Genomic DNA, 17636 nt, shown 5'->3' with positions numbered 1-17636 from the left:
AAATCAAGGTTAGAATTTGCATAAATATTTTGTGTTTCAAAATTATGGATTTAAAATTATTCGTGGAAAATTAGCATTGAGAACAAATAATAGTAATGCAATTTTTTATGAATGGACCCAAATTATCTTATTTGTGAATAAAAAGACCATTTTATCACTGATTAGAAGCCAAGTAAAATATCACAAGTAACATGAAACACAAATACCTGCTTTTATAAGATAGTAATATTTAACAAATAACTAGCAAATAATTGTATTAATAAGTAATTATCTGTGTGTATTAGGAAAACTATAGATTCCAATCAATATGTTGCTGTCATAAATTTGTGAGGACTCATCTTAATGACTGAATATCTATCTTTGGGGAATTATCCATTGTTGGAATGTCTTGGTTATCTATATTGGACTCCAACAATTTCTAAAACATTCAGTCAACAGGCATTATTGTTTTATTTATAGTATCACAAGTACAGATGTGTTCGCTACCTACATGTGTGATTTACGTTGTTGTCATCAGTTTTATGCTGTGGGCTGATGTTTTGATCTAGTTTCTTTTCTTACTTAAAGGATGTTGACAGTTATCAAAACAAGTATGGTTAAAGTATTCTAGAAAATACACACAAAAGGTAAATGCATAGGAAACTTTATGCTGCTCAGAAGGAAATTCAGTCACATCACTTGGGGTTTGAGAAACCATTTAATATTTCCTACACTTTATTTATGAGAGAAAGACATCAAAACTACCAAGTATACCTACTATTTTTGTACTGTACAAGGTTCTTCCCGTATCCATCTATCATAATATATTTTTCATTGAGTTTAGTTGCTATAGGTTTATCTGTTTTTGAAGTAAGCATGTTAAGTATTTATATATTAAGTACAATGCTCAAGACTGGGCCATAAGCTCTCCTATTGGCCAAGATCACAAGGTATCTGTCTTTAGTTTATATGATGGAATGAATGCATTCAGTATAACTATATTCTTAGACACACTATGTTTTAAGTTCTAATATAAGATACATATCATCAATAGAGTGTACAAAAACCTTAAAGTTGCTATATTTTGTTTTTTTGCTATCTGCAAACATTTTATCATGCAATACTATTTTACACTTCCAAGTAATGGCATTCAGACTAATACTGCTAGTACTGATGTAGGCTCTCTAGTTTCCATGCAACTTCCCATCCAGTTGCATCATATCCCTTAGCTCTAGATCCAGGCACTAAAGGCATTAAATAGGTTTCTGATTTCAGTGAATGCCAAAACTATTCATTAATTATTCAGTTTCACTTGAACAGGTGAATTCCAATAAGTGTTTTGAATTTTGATTTTTCTAAGTTCTAGAAGAATCAGGTACGTGAGCCTCACCCCTGACTTCCAACTCTGGAAATGTTATTGTGAGAATCTTTTTCAGTACTCAATGCCATTCTCATACATATTGAACAAAGATATCCATGTGCAAATATTCTGTATAGAAGAGGATTTTCTCTATAATTTATTATTTTTCTAAAGGTACTAGCGACTGAATCAATGATCCCACATATGTTTAATATGTACTTCACCACTGAGTGATACCACCACCACTCTATGCTTATTTATCAACTAGATAACAAGTATTCGGCTAAATAAGTTTATTTCTATGAATGTATGATGGTTCTGAAATAAGTAGTTTGGAACTAATGTACCTTCAAATATATGTCTTTTCTACCAACTAAATGGCAGAGTGATGGCTTTAATTTGTATCAAGCCATCTGTTACGGGTTTCAGAAACAGATTTTATATTAACTGTAGGTTTAGTCAATATTCATTACTTCATGTTGCATTTTTCACAATAGAGAGTAAACAAAATTATTTTTGAAAATAGCCAGAGGGAGCTTGCATCAAGACATCGTCTTTTCTTGCTATCAATTACTTTTACAATTTTTCAAACTTTCTTGTAGAGTTTATTTCTTTATATTCCTTCTAATGGTTCTGTTTTGCAGTACAGATAACTAGAATTATATGGTAAACATGCAACTTGTTTAATCTTTGATTTCAGAAAAATAATTTTTGTTATGTACGGAGTATTTGATTATACAGCTAAGTGAAACTTTTAGTTCTGTATTTAAGCATTAGAAAAACGATTTTTCAGGCACAATCATTAGGAAGATGATAACAATTCTATTAATTATTTTGAGATGCACGTTAATAAAGACTCCTGTCAACAACTTTTTGTTAAAGGTCAGGATCTGGACATAACAGTGATTACTATTATTTCAATACTATGAGAATATGAGGAGGAAGACCCTGAGTTAGAGGTCAGCCTGTAATACATAGTGAGACCCTGATTCCACAAGAACAAAGGTAGGGAGAAGAGATTGACCTTTCTAATATCATAAAACAACTTAAACAGTCAAACTCCTATGCACTAAATTTGGTGAATTATGTTTTTTTGAAAGAGAACACCAAGAAATCTTTAATAACTATACACTGTGTGGTTGAATCAAAAATTAAATCATTAATAAGTATTTTGGACTATTTTTCATTCTTCATGTTTGAACATGTTTCCCCAAATAATGTTTTCTACTAAATAGACATCTTGGATGTGAAAAATTATTAGAATTCAATAGAATATTTTACAATAACTAGAATTGCAACAGTATTTCAACCATGAATGTAGCATCCTTTGAACTAAGAATGTTTACTATTGCTGTTTACTTTGAAGGTTACTGTTAGCCATGGAAGTTGAGAAAATCAATATTACCCTTCCAGAGGCAATAAATATCCAAATTTAATTTCTATTTTTATTTTGAAGAAATGACATGCATTCTACAAAATCAAAGATGATCCAATACATGTTATTTTTCTCATAATTAGTGCCAAAGTAGCATATTTATTTTTATTAGTTGATTAGCAACACACTTCCTGTTTTTATAAAGTATTTTAATTTTTTAAAATGTGAAATGAAAAGCTGAAATTAAACTTAACCTTAGCAGGCTATTTATTTAGCCACATATGGGTCATATTTTGTACAATATTGCTAGTATTGAAAAAATATAGTTATTTGAATTTTACCAGTGTGACTTTTGTTTGGAAGACATCGTTTGATTGCTAATGTTGGTTGTCCAAACTGGATGTTGATAGAACGAGTGTCCTATTTGACTTTAGGAAGGTATCTTATGCAAAAGCAAATCATGACTCTTGTCTAAACAAAGTAACTTTCAACTCACATCATGGCTTCCATCTGAATAAAAGAGTCCACAGGATTAAGTTTGTTTTTCTTAATAAAAACAAACCTGACTACTGCCATAGTCATTCTTCCTAAAAACAGAAGAGAATGGAATGCACTAATAAGGTACACTATTCATTTTTAGGTGTATATTTTTTTTAAAGACTTCTTATTTGTATTTGTATGTAGGTGTATATCTGTATGAGTTTATGCACAATGTGTACATTCAGGTTCCTATACAGGGCAGAGGGCATTGGTTCTTTTAGTGGATTGGATGAAAACTGGCTCCCATAGTTTTCTATGTTTGAACACTTGTTTCCTAGTTGGTTGAATTTGGGGGAAAGAATTAGGAGGTATGGCTTTGAGGGAGTAGGTGTGTCACTGGGGTCAGTCTTTGAGGTTTCAGAAGACCTTGCTATTCCCAGTACTTTCTCTTTTTAGCCTACTTGTAGATAAGATGTAACCTCACAAACACTACTCCAACACCTTGCCTGATTGCCTGATGCTATGCCCACAACCGTGGTGGTCATGGATTCACCCTCTGAAACTTTAAGACTCAACAAACCTGTCTTTTTTTCTATAAATTGCATTGGTGTGCCTTCACAGTAATAAAAATAATCTATAAGTCATTACAAGGGTGATGTGGGATTCCCTTCTCTATACCATAAATAAAGAATCTGCTTTGGGCCTCTAGCAGGATAGAATAGAGCAAGGTGGGAATTGCAAGCAGAGATTGAGAAGTAAAGTAGGCAGACTTGAGGAAATACTATGTAGCTGCCGAAGAAGATGCCCATTTTAGCCACCAGAGACATGCCAGCAGGCCACGACCTTGTAGTGATATATACATTAATAAAGATGAGTTGATTTAAGATGTAAGAACTAGCTAGAAATATGCATAAGCTAATGGGCCAAGACGTATTTTAATTAATACAGTGGCTGAGTGATTATTTCTGGTATGGGAAGCCAGGAAACCAACAAGCAGTCTCCCCCAACACCAAGGAGTGGCCTATTATTGTAGTTTGCTGGATTATTTTTGAGAAAACTGGAAGATTCTGTGACTTTGGAATAGGAAAGCATTTGATAGATGTGAATAAGGTTTAATGAGCCATCTTAGTGAGAATTTGGGAAGAAGTCATTCTGAGAGCAATGTGGTCTGTGGATGCCCAATTCAAGAAGATGCCAAAAAGAAACAAAATTAACAATTGGAGTGGAGATTATTATTGCAATATTTTTTTTGCCAAGAACATGGCTGTCTTTTTTGTTCTTTTCCCAAGAGTCTCTTTAGGGTAAATTCAAGAGTTTTAGACTAATTTTGTGACCGAGATGATACAGTCTAATATTGACAGTGTTAAGTGTTTATGAGTAAGCCCCTTTGTTCAGTCTACAGTGAAAAACATTGAGCAGGGCAAAAGTAATGTAAAGCTTATTGTTTACAGAGAAAAAATTATTACCAGGAAATTTAATTTTGGAATACTAAAAGAGACAAGGAAAATGGAATCAAAGGAGTGGTGCTCTCTGGACAGAGACATAACCCAACTAATGTGTAACCTGTGGAAAGAAAAGGCCTAAAAAACTATCTGTTCCAAAAGAACAAGAAATCAGTGCTTATGCAAAAGTATTTCAAAGAGAAGGTTTCGTCTGAAGCAAACAGTCAAACTTGGCAGCATTATCTCTGTGATTCTGTCTTCACAGGAATGAAGGATACAGAAGAAAGGGGGTGTGCAATCATCCTCCATGGTTGCAGATAGCTTTGCAGTCAGGTATTTGGCAGGGGAGTCCCTGCATGAAATCTTAGAGGGACCAATTCTTGAAGCTGTGAAAGTGACACCTGCAATGTGTTGGAGATTCATGGAGAGCTGCAGAGGGAGCGGAACAAGTCCAAGAGAGGTGTGTGACAGTCAGCAACTCTGGAAAGGCAAGGCATCTAAACAAGGAGTGTATCTGTCAAGTCTAGTTCAGTAACTTCTATGTAGTTGGAATTACTTGCTCTGAAAAGGGTGAGCTGTGTAAAACTTCATCTTGGAATAATTGTAAGAACTCCATTTGGATTTCTGCAATAAAGTTTTCAATACTTATGTTTTCATGTGTTGATGATTAATGTTTCTATTATTTAAGTAAAGTATAATAATTCATTAGATTTTTTGATATAAAAATTAGAAATATGCTGTAGTCACTGTTTCAATATTGCTCATTTATTTGAGCAGATTAAAGTCATAATTAGACATTATGTTCATAGTAGCAGGCACCATGCTTTTCAGCTAAATATTCAGAAAATATGAGAGTCAGCTAATTTAAAGCATCTGTTTTATCTAAAAACAAATGTAGCATGTAGGTGGTGCTGAACGTTGTTCAGTTTTCAAAGAAAAAGTCATGTTTATCACTACACTTACAATTGGATGGGAAATGATGGAAAATACTAACAACTCAGACACTTTTCTTTTATAGAAGGTATATATTTCCTAGTAAGAAAAAAATCTTAATTCTTACTAAAACAATTTATTTGAATTCTAGAACATTTATTTTTGCTTGTTATTTATACTGGACAGAGACCAGCTGTCCATTTTCATAATTATGGATCTGAGAGGTGTAAGCACATAAAGAAGTAACTTACTTCTGCTCCGAATATTGAGGGCAGCAATAGAGAACCTACAGACTGGATGAGCATCTGTACCAACAAAGACTGATCTGTGGAGCTTGATATTTGGCACAATTTTAGGGTCATAAAACACTATTATTCCATTGTTTCTTCTGAATTATTTAAAAATATGAAGAAAACTCAACTCTCTCAATAACTATATGCAGGTCTGGGCCACATGTCAATGATTTCTGAAGACCTTTTACATAGTGCAAAGCCCCAACTCCTGCATTTGCACACAACCCTCCTGTTAAATATGCCACTGAGTTTCCAACCACGACTCTTTGTCAAACCCCTCAGTTTTGTACTGGGAAATTGCTTTATCCTGCAAGTATAAGAGGTGCAGTTTTATAAAATGACGATTGGTATGAAGCATGAATAAGAAGGTTCTCAATATGGAAAAATAACACCTATGGCATCTGTCACTTGCTAACAAGAGAACAAAAATTAGACTTGGTTGGTTATTGTCTTCGGATGTCAGCTACACAGAAATGCACTAAATATTTTTTGGATTACATTTTTGGTATGTTTTTGGATTTGATTTGCAAATATTTTTTAAAATTTTTCTGCATCTATGTACATAAGGTGATGGGTGTGTACATATCTTTATTTATTGGTTCTTTATGCAATTTAGATATCAGTTTAACTGTGCCCTTGAGTGAATTGAATAATGTGCCTTATGCTTCTATTCTGTGGAATAATTTGAGGAGTATTAGCACTAATTCTTATTTGAAAGTCTGATAGACTTCTGCAATAAAACTATGTAGTCATGAGTCATTTTTGGAAGGGGTTGGTAAAGTTATGATAAATGATATATTTTACTAGAGATTATAGGTCTGTTTAAATTTCCTACCTGACTTTGATTTAACTTTTGTATGTGGTATGTATTGAGAAAGTATTTATGTTAGATATTCCAATTTGGCACAGTAGAGGTTATTAAAGTTGTCCTTTTGTTCTCAGGACGTCCTCAGTGTTTTTGTCATGTTGCTCCTTCTATTTCTCATTTTGTTAAGCTGGCATTTTTTTGCCTTCTAATTAGTTTGGTTAATAATTTGTCAATCTTGGTTTTTCTCAAAGAACCAACACTTGGGTTTTTTAATATTTTGCATTTTTTTTGTTTCTATTATTTTTATTTCAGCCCTGGGTTTGGTTATTTCTTCCAGTCTACTGCTTTAGTTGTTATTCCATTTATTCTAGAATTTTCAGATGTTCTTTTAAATTATTACTATAAGATCTCTCCTGCTTTTTATGCAGACACTTAATGCTATGAACTTTCCTCCTAGATCTGTCTTCATTGTGACACCTAAATTTTGGTATGCCACATTTTCATTTTCATTCAATTCCAAGAAGTCTTTGTTTCTTATTTCTGTCTTAATATCTATCATAACCTATTTTTCCCTCAAAAATAAGATGTTTAGTTTCTATTAGTTTGTAATCTTTTTGTAGTTTCTGTTGTTGTTAATAAGAAGCATCAGATCAAGAGGTTATTTCAGTTTTTTTACAACCATTGAGACTGTTTTGTTTTTTTTTTTTGTATCTGAGCTTGAGGTCAATTTTGGGGAAGGTTACATGTACTATGAGCTTCTTAGAAGAAGGCCTATTCAGGGACAGTTCAACATAAATATATTAATATATGTAATCCACCATTTAAACAAAAATAAACAAAATGAAAGACAAAAACCACACAATCAACTCATTAAATGCAGACAGCTTTCTCGACGGCATTGCAGACATCCTTGCTTAGTCCACTGCTGTCTTTATTCAGTTCTGCCTATCTCGAAGCTCAGGTCCCAATAAATCCTTATCTGATAGCATTTTCCTGCCTATTTTGATTTTTTTTAAATCACAGGAAGAGATGGCCACTGTGGTGATATGAAAAACAGACAACAGATACCCACCAGCTGCTAAAGGATGGCGGGACAGTTACAAAGAGGTAAACTCTGAGATAATGGGAAGTGGTAATGCCGTGACTGTGGAAGAATGAAGAGAGTACCTGGCCCTGGCTACTACAAGTGCAGCAGAGAGGAATTGTGAATTGAGTACCCATGAGGAAAGCTGGCAGAGTTTTGAATGCTAGGTTATGGACACTGGTGCACTTACACTCAATACCCATAGAAAAAGTAGTAAACAACTCGCATGGAGATCCTAAACAATCTAGGTGGGGCAGAAGGTTTCACGCTGAAAGCTGACAACACGACCTCATAATGAAGACAGCATCCGACACAGTTAATTGAATATAGAGAGCTAAGCTGGTGCCTGCATGGACCCTTCACCTCTAGATTCCAAGCTCTTTGAAGCAATAAGGTACTCTGAAGGTTACTGAAAGAGATACCTGGACAGCAACCCAGCCGTGAAACCTTCGACATTCATCTGTCCTGACTGCAAGATGTACTAAACAATTATGGTACAGAACTTGTGAGACTGGCTAACCAATGTTTAATTTAACTGATTTCACCCCAAAGTCTGGAGATGGAACCCATGCCCTACACTGCCTAGATGGCCAGGAACAGGAGACTGAATAGCCCAGGGACCTAGTGTAGAAGTAAAAATTCTAGTTAAAAATAAAAACAATGAAATGATTTCTAATGATATTCTGCTATTCTCATAATTCAGTGTTTTGTCCAGTCATCATAAGAGAGCTTTCCTGCAGAAGCATTTCAGAGTGGGTGCAGATCCCCAGCATTATGCAGAGACAGGAAGTCTAAATTGGAGATATTCTTTGGCCTTCTTTCCTCAGAGATATGGGAACTCCACAGAAGAGGGGAAAGAAGACTATAAGAATGAGAGGGGTTAGAGGACACCAAGAGAACATGGCTGAACAAATAAACTAAGAAGCGTTCTCATTCTCAGAGACTGAAACAACAAGCATGGGCCTTCATTATTTGGCAGAGGTGATGCAGAATTGATGGAGAAAGTATGTCACTGTGCACGAGTTTTAGGATTAAAAATGTCACGGCACTTCCTGTTTGCTCTGTTTTCTTTGTGCTGGTGGTTGAGTATAAGAGCATTCAGTTTCTCGCTCCAGCCACCAGACCTGTTGTTTGCTGTCACGCTTCCCTGTGACGATGATGAACTCTTATGCCTCTGGGGATAAACTCTTGTCAAGTGTCTTGGTCATGTTTTATCACAGCATCAGAAAAATCTCTAATACAAAGTGATAGATTTACTTGCATTTCTTTCACCACTGCAGCAGTCCTTGCACTCTCTTATCTGAGGAGTAGCAACTTGATTTGGACTCTAGTCATGGTTTACATTCACTTATAAAATGCTGATGAGTAGGACAAACCTCTCCCAGTTGCTTAGTATAACATCTCAGCAGTCTCGTGCCAAATAATCTCCACTACTGGTCTTACATCTATTGCGGTCATATTTTTCCTATTCTATTATCACTCAAGCCTCTGGGAAATGTACCTAGACATAATGCTAGGGTTGTACTAGGAAAAGTGATAGTCTTAGATAGGTATAGTTACATGTATGGTAACAGGGCTAGGAATTTATCTTTAAGTGTGTCCTGTCTATACTAGGAAACCAAATTTATACTTAGAATTATTAAATATTTTCAAAAAGGCAAAGCAAGCTTAGCCAACAGAACACTCAGTGTACACGGTCACGCAGGTTCATGACTGACACAACGAAGTATACACGCTCACCAACTAGGCAGAACAAAATTAGACTAACAGGGATAACTCAGGAAAACTGACGTGCAGTGCGAGTAAATGGACACTTGATGCCTTTTGTTGATTTATAAATGAAGCTTCTTGTGCTTGTTCAGGAGACCATAAAATGTGGAACAGTGCTGGAGGCCTCTGTTATTTTTATCTAGAGTGAACAGAGAAGTATGACTTCTTGAAGAAGAAAATGTCATTTTGATGAAGTGTCACTAGGTAGCAGAACAAATATCAAGGTGACTTTGAAAACAGTTCTTTACTGTGGCCAGGCAATTCTGATACTCATAATCCAGCATTCTGAAAGTTACTGAATGATTCCAGCAGTGTTTCTTTAGCTGAGCACTCATCCAGCAGTGCTTCTCACTTACAAGGGCACAGATGCAATCTTTCAGGTGACATGTACCTTGTTAGACCTTCTTGGGGGCTGTGCAAAAGAATCTGTGAAGTACTGTGTGTAAAATCCAAGACAAGAAGTGATGTGATTCCCCAAATGTGATAAGAGAACCTCTGGAAATGCTACATTGAGAATAAGAGTGACTGCTTCTTCAGAAATCCACAGACAAGTCCTGCACTGAGCTTCTAGAGTCTGGCAGAAGAAAGAAGAAAGAGATTGTACAAACCAGGGGGGTCATGATGGGGGAAATCAAGGAAAGCATGCTCATGGACGCTGGACTAACAGTCAGGAAGCCTGAATGGGACTGACCTGGGACTGACCTTGGGACTCTGCATGTGTGTGACAATCCTGTAGGTAGGTCTCTTAGTAAGGCTCTGGCAGTAGGAGCAGGAGCTCTCTCTGGTGCTTAACTGGCTATTTGTAACCTGTCCCCCATTCTGGGTTACTTGACCCCTCATTGACATTAGAGGAGGAGCTAGATCTTGCCTCTATTTGAGGCCTATTTTTTGGGCAGTCTCATGGGAGGCCTGTCCTTTTCCGAATGGAGATGGAGGAAGAGTGGGTGGGGAGGAGAGTAGATGGGAAAGAGCAGGGCACTGGATGAGAGGAGGAAGGGAGACTGGTTGGTATTTATAATAAATAAAAACGTTATTTGAATAAAAATAAATGAATAAAACTTTTGAAAGAAAAAAATAAAACAAACAAACAAAAAAGAGTATTCGGTGCACATCTTTAAACTCAACAATCGGGAGGCAGAGGTAAGCAGATCTCTGGGAGTTCGAGGCCAGTTTGGTCTACAAAAGTTAATTCCAGGACAGGCTCCAAAGCTACAGAGCTACAGAGAAATGTTGTCTCAAAAAAAAAAAAAAAAAAAACAAGGGCCAGTTTCAGACAAGTTCAGGTATCTATATCTATGATGGAATGTCAGAGATTATTTTAACGATACTGTTTTATTTTTAAACCCTGAGTGTATGGGGGGATAGGAGTGGCAGATGTGTACATGTCAAATGAGCAGGTGTGTGCAGAGTGCAGAAGAACATATCAGCTTCCTTGAAGCTGGACTTATAGGAAATGGGAGCCCCTGAATGTAGAGATCTATGGACTGAAACGGGCTCTTCCACAAGGTGGGTAAGGACTCTGAGATGCTGAGCTCCCCTGTCCTCACATCATCTTACCTTAAAGACGGGTGGGATATGTGGCCCTGATGTGATAAACATATGTAATATCTGTTTCAAGAATTAATAAATAAGAATTCTGAAAAATAGGTTTGTGGGTTAATATCTGGGTCTTCTATTCGATTCCATAGGTCGACTTCTCTGTTCTTATGCGAGTACCAAGCTGTTTTCAATACTGTAGATATTAACCCAGAAACCTATGAACACTTGATTTTCGACAAGGGGGCTAAAGGTATGCAATGGAAGAAGGAAAGCATCTTTAACAAATGGTGCTGGCATAACTGGATGTCAACCTGTAAAAAAATGAAAGTAGATCCATATCTATCACCATGCACAAAAATCAAGTCCAAATGGATTAAAGACATCAACATTAATCCGTCCACTTTGAACCTGATAGAAGAGAAAGTCGGAAGTAGTCTACAAGACATAGGCACAGGCGACCACTTCCTAGGTAGAACCCCAGTAGAACAGACAATAAGAGAATCAATGAATAAATGGGACCTCCTGAAACTGAGAAGCTTCTGTAAAGCAAAGGACACCGTGTAAGACAAAAAGGCTACCTTCTGTCTGGGAGAAGATCTTCACCAACCCCTCATCAGATAAAGGCCTGATCTCCAAAATATACAAAGAACTCAAGAAACTAGACACTAAAACTCTAATTAACCCAATTAAAAAATTGGGTGCTGAACTGAACAGAGAATTCTCAACAGAAGAACTTCGAATGACCAAAAGACACTTAAGGTCATGTTCAACATCCTTAGCGATCAGGGAAATACAAATCAAAACAACTTTGAAATACCATCTTACACCTGTCAGAATAGCCAAACTCAAAAACACCAATGATAGCCTATGCTGGAGAGGATGTAGAGAGAGGGGAACTCTCATCCGTTGTTGGTGGGAATGCAAACTTGTACAGTCACTGTGGAAATCAGTGTGGTGGTTTCTCAGGAAACTGGGAGTCAACCTCTCTCAGGACCCAGCAATTCCACTCTTGGGAATATACCCAAGAGATGCCCTATCATACTACAAAAGCATTTGTTCAACTATGTTCATAGCAGCACTATTTGTAATAGCCAGAACCTGGAAACAACCTAGGTGCCCCTCAGTAGAAGAATGGTTAAAGAAGGTGTGGAACATATATACACTAGAGTTTTACTCAGCGGTAAAAAACAATGACATCTTGAATTTTGCATGCAAATGGATGGACATAGAAAACGCTTTACTGAGTGAGGTAAGCCAGACCCAAAAAGAGGAATATGGTATGTATTCACTCATAAGTGGATTCTAGCCATAATTAAAGGTCTTTGAGCCTATTATTCGAGATCCTAGAGAAGCTAAATAAGAAGGTGAACCTGAAGAAAATCATGTACTTATCCTCCTGGAGATTGGAAATAGACAAGAGTCCCAGGTAACCTCGGGTGCATGGGGGCGCTGGTGGGAGGGTTGTTGGAAGGGGAGAGGGTTAGAGAGAAGGGAGTAGGGGAGGAATGGGGAAAACTCGGGGGACTGAGATGGGGGGAGGGAGGAAGGATGGATATGGGATCAGGGAAGAATATATCTCAACTAAGGGAGTCATTTTAGGGTTTACAAGAAACTTGATTATAAATGGGATCCCAGGTCCAAGGAGAGATCCCCAGACTGTTCTCTAGACAGGGGAGAGGGTGCCTGAACCGGCCTTGGAATATAACCATACTGATGAAGATTTTGCTTATCACCATAGATCCTTCATCCGACAATGGATGACGATACAGACGGAGACCCACATTAGATCACCGGACTGAGCCCCCCATGGTCCAAATGAGGGGCAGAAGGAGGAAGAACATGAAAAAAAACTCAGGACCACGAGGGGTGCGATCACCCACTGATACAAGGGGACTGATCTAATGAGAGTTCATCAAGGCCAGTTGGACTGGGACTGAACGAGCATGTGATCCAACAAGATTTTCTGAATGTGGCCGGATTCTCTGAATGTGGCTGGCCTGGAGCCTTTCTGAAAAGCCACTGACAATGACACTGGGACTTGTTTCCTCTGCATATACTGGATTTTTGGGATCCAGTCTGTTTCGATACTCACCTTCCTGGACCTGGAGGGAGAGGGGAGGAACTTGAACTTCCCACAGGGCTGGAAGCCCTGATTGCTCTTAGCGTTTGAGAGGGAGGAGGAGGGGGAGGGGGGAGTGGGAGGGTGTAGGGAGGAGAAGCGGAAATGGAAACTTTCATAATTTAATAAACTTTGAAAAAAATGATTAACCAAAAGTACATTCCAAATAAATTCATATTAGAAAAAAAAGAATTCTGAAAAATAGTAAAATACCTCAATTTTGTAATTTTTTAGTCCAAATTTCATCCCCCTTACAATGGTTTTAGATTCAGCAGTCTTAAATGTAGATGATCTATAGGGATTTGCAATGGATAGTTTAGGTTATGCATGTTCAAATAATGTCTTCTAGGAGATATCCAGAATGATTTCTTCAGCCCTTTGAGTATATACAAAGAAAAGAAAATTTATCTATCATCACATTAAATGAACACTTACATTACTTCACAATAGACTCTTTATTATACACAACATTAAAAATGTCACCTAATCTCTTTTAGGTTTTCCCAATTCTTCCATACAGATCACAAAACATAATTTCTGAATTATTCTCAGACTGAAATTTATCATCTTTTAATAAAGGATCTTGTGAGCATCGTCTATTTCTATTTCTCTGGTTCTACTGGTCTTTAGAATAAAGGCATGACAATTTCTCGTAGATCTCTGCCTCAGCTGAAATACATTGGGCAGCATTAGGAAGGAAGGGGTAATAACCTTGAAGGTTATTCTGGGTTATTAATATTTTCTAATGACCATAAACAATGTTCTGTATCACAGTTCTACTTTCTTCCTTCTCCTTCTATGTATTGCTGTGGGTCTGTAGGCTCTCTCCTCCTACCTGGGATTCCAGCAGTTGCTCTTCCTGACATTTTTTTCAGAGGTCTATAAATAACTCAGAGAATGTCTGGGTTAGTTGTGCCTGAAGGACAGTATGGAGGTCTTTGTACTTTTGAAAATTTAAAATTTCTCTTGGATAAAGGCCCACGTTAGCTTCTATAATTCACCCACAATTAGGTCATCAGCACTTTCTGCCTCTCAGGACTGTCAGGCATCAAGTAATTGATAATATTCACAGCCATACTGTAAGATAACTTATCTTTATGAAAATAAAACACACTTACAGTTTGAAACTTAAATGAAAGAGAGATTAATGGGTTAGAGAGGGAGGCATCGTATAAATCTCGTTGATTCCCTTACCTAGTTACAGTTGGTATGGCTGGTGAATGATGCTAGATATTTTACAATTCCGTGATCAATAAAGAGGAGTCTATTGGAAGTGTTGAACATGTTTAATCAATTTATTTATAGTTGTATAAGCCTTATTTCACACTAATAAGTAGCATAAAATGTACAGAAAACTTCTACAGGGAAAGGTTTGCTCATTGTGGCTTTCTGGATGTGTTCAAGGCTCTTTACCTCAGGATGCTCTCCTTCAGAGACTAAAACCTAGTGTAGGTGATTCCAAGGTTATTTTCAAATGCAGTGTACTATTTAGATACATGTTAGAACAGAAGGGGGAAATATTCTAATTAAGGACTCATAAATCACTCTGAATCTCTTTACAGAGACATTTCATTTTAAAGATGAATTTAAAAATTAAACAAATAATGAAGAATTGCCCCATGAATATACATGGAAATGTGAATTATGCTCATGGGTTTGAGGTTTAAGCAGAATTGAAAAACTAAAACAGTAGTTTATTGTTAAAAGTGAGTTGAACACCTCTTCTAATTCAATGTGTCATTTGAGTTGTTGTCAAATAGCCACAACCTATTTTGAAATACAAATTAATTATCTATTACAAGCATGAGATTGCTTATCTCCTTCAAAGTCTCATTAGTATGCAAATGACTCTAATTAGGTCACTGTCAGACAATATTAGAGCAGACTTATTTGCCACCCTTGAGAATGAAAGGGTTTGCTTCCTAAATATTATAAAATTGTTACTGACATCAGCTTTATTTAGCAGGGATTATTCTGTACGTATTACTTACCTGAAAGAAGTAATTTTGGGGAACTAAAAAAGAATTTGTGGATGCATGTACTTGTTTTCCATGTAATATATGTGAGTATGCATTTGCATGTGCAGGCGTGTTAGCACATATAAGCATGTGTGGCAGCCAAAGATTGGCATGAGAATGTCTTTCACAATCATTTCTTTCCTTAAATTGTTGAGATAAGGTCTTCCACTTATCTCACCAGTTTGGCTTGCTAACTATAGTCATCTCATGAAGCTGCTGTTACAGGCACACAATGCCATATCCTATTTTCATATGGGTTCTGGCAATCAAAGTTCAGTTTTTAATGCTTGAGCAACAAACCCTTTGCACAGTGAACTGTCACCCAAACCCCAGTGTTTATTTATGTGCAGGAACCAATTTTTAAGAGAAAACTAACATATTAGAATTAAAAATGTTATAATTTGTGTGAAAACCAAATATATGTATATTGAAATTTGCATGCAAATATATGGAACAAGAAAAAAAAACATCCTGAGTGAGGTAATCCAGACCCAGAAAAATGAACATGGTATGTATGTACTCACTCATAAGTGGATACTAGATATAAAACAAAGGATAATGAGCTTAAAGTCTATGACCCTAGAGAAACTAAGTAACAAGGTGAACCCTAAGGGAAACAGATATAGAACGCCCTAGGAAGGGGAAATAGACAAGAACTCCTGACAAAATTGGGAGCATGAGAGTATGGGGAGAATGGATGGTGAAAGGAGAGGAGGAAGGGCAAATGGGAGGGGAGAGGAGAACATGGGGGAACTGGATAGTCAAGATGGGGAAGGACAGAGATGAAGAGCAATGAAAGAGATATTTTGATTGAGGGAGACATTAAGGGTCTAACAAGAAACCTGGCACTAGAGAAATTTCCAGGAATCCACAAGGTTGACCCCAGTTAAAAGACCCAAAGTCAAGAGAAGCAATAGTGAAGAGGGTGCACGAATGGCCTTTGCTCTGTAGTCAGATTGATAACTGTCTTAAATGCCATCATAGAACCTTCATCAAGCAGTTGATCTCGGAGGGGCAGAGACCCGCAGCGGAGTACTGGGCTGACTTCCCAAAGTCCAGTTGAAAGAGTGGGAGGAGTGAGAATATGAGTGAAGAGATCAAGCCCATGATGGGGACACCCACTGAAACAGCTTACCTGAGCTAATGAGAGTTCACCACCCCTGGCAGGACGGGAAAGGAATCAACATAGGATCAAGCAAGACCCTCTGAATGTGGATAGCTGTTGTACAACTGGGACAGACTACAGAGAGAGTGGCAGTAGTATCAGGATTTGTCCCTGCTGCTCGTACTGGAGTTTTGGAACCCATTCACTTTGGATAGATAGTTTGCTTAGCCTGGATAAAGTGGGGAGGGCCTTGGTCCTTCCTGGGAACAATGTCTGTTACCCTCTCTGGGCAATGTTTTGGGGAGGGGGTAGAGGGAATGGAAAGAGGGGAGGGAGTAGCAACTGGGATTGATGTGTAAAATGAGAAAAGACCTTCTTTAACAATTCTTCTATTGAGGGGCACCTAGGTTGTTTCCAGGTTCTGGCTATTACAAATAGTGCGCTACTATGAACATAGTTGAACAAGTGCTTTTGTGGTATGATAGGGCATCTCTTGGGTATATTCCCAAGAGTGGAATAGCTGGGTCCTGAGGTAGCTTTGCTTCCAGTTTCCTGAGAAGCCGCCACACTGATTTCCAAAGTGGCTGCACAAGTTTGCATTCCCACCAACAATGGATGAGTGCTCCCCTCACTCCACATCCTCTCCAGCATAGGCTATCATTGGTGTTTTTGAGTTTGGCTATTCTGACAGGTGTAAGATGGTATCTCAAAGTTGTTTTGATTTGTATTTCCCTGATCACTAAGGAGGTTGAGCATGACCTTAGGTGACTTTTGGCCATTTGAAGTTCTTCTGTTGAGAATTCTCTATTCAGTTCAGTACCCCGTTTTTAATTGGGTTAATTAGAGTTTTAGTGTCTAGTTTCTTGAGTTCTTTGTATATTTTGGAGATCAGACCTTTGTCTGATGAGGGGTTGGTGAAGATCTTCTCCCAGTCAGAAGGTAGCCTTTTTGTCTTACTGACAGTGTCCTTTGCTTCACAGAAGCTTCTCAGTTTCAGGAGGTACCATTTATTCATTGATTCTCTTATTGTCTGTGCTACTGGGGTTCTACCTAGAGTGTGGTCTCCTGTGCCTATATCTTGTAGACTACTTCCGACTTTCTCTTCTATCAGGTTCAAAGTGGTTAGATTAATGCTGAGATCTTTAATCCATTTGGACTTGAATTTTGTACATGATGATAGATATGGATCTACTTTTATTCTTCTACAGGTTGACGTCCAGTTATGCCAGCACCATTTGTTAAAAATGCTATCCTTCCATTGTATACCTTTAGCTCCTTTGTCAAAAATCAGGTGTTCATAGGTTTGTGGGTTAATATCCAGGTGTTCTATT

The sequence above is a fragment of the Myodes glareolus genome, chromosome 23, assembly GCF_982192425.1.
Source record: "Myodes glareolus chromosome 23, mMyoGla1.1, whole genome shotgun sequence".
In the NCBI taxonomy this organism is placed as follows: Eukaryota; Metazoa; Chordata; class Mammalia; order Rodentia; family Cricetidae; genus Myodes; species Myodes glareolus.
The sequence above is the reverse complement of the archived record's forward strand: the minus strand, read 5'-3'. Positions refer to the sequence as shown.